Below are 200 nucleotides of genomic sequence, written 5' to 3'. Positions count from 1 at the left end.
CTCTCACACACACACACACACTCACACACACACACACACTCACTCACTCACTCACTCACACTCACACACACTCATATAACACACATACACACAACCTCATGCACTCACACTCACTCTCACACTTACTCTCACACTCACTCTCACACACACATATAACACATACACACAACCTCATGCACGCACACACACACACACTCACT

Source organism: Sinocyclocheilus grahami, unplaced genomic scaffold, assembly GCF_001515645.1.
Source record: "Sinocyclocheilus grahami isolate Dianchi unplaced genomic scaffold, SAMN03320097.WGS_v1.1 scaffold419.1, whole genome shotgun sequence".
Taxonomy (NCBI): domain Eukaryota; kingdom Metazoa; phylum Chordata; class Actinopteri; order Cypriniformes; family Cyprinidae; genus Sinocyclocheilus; species Sinocyclocheilus grahami.
Note: the sequence above shows the minus strand (reverse complement) of the source record.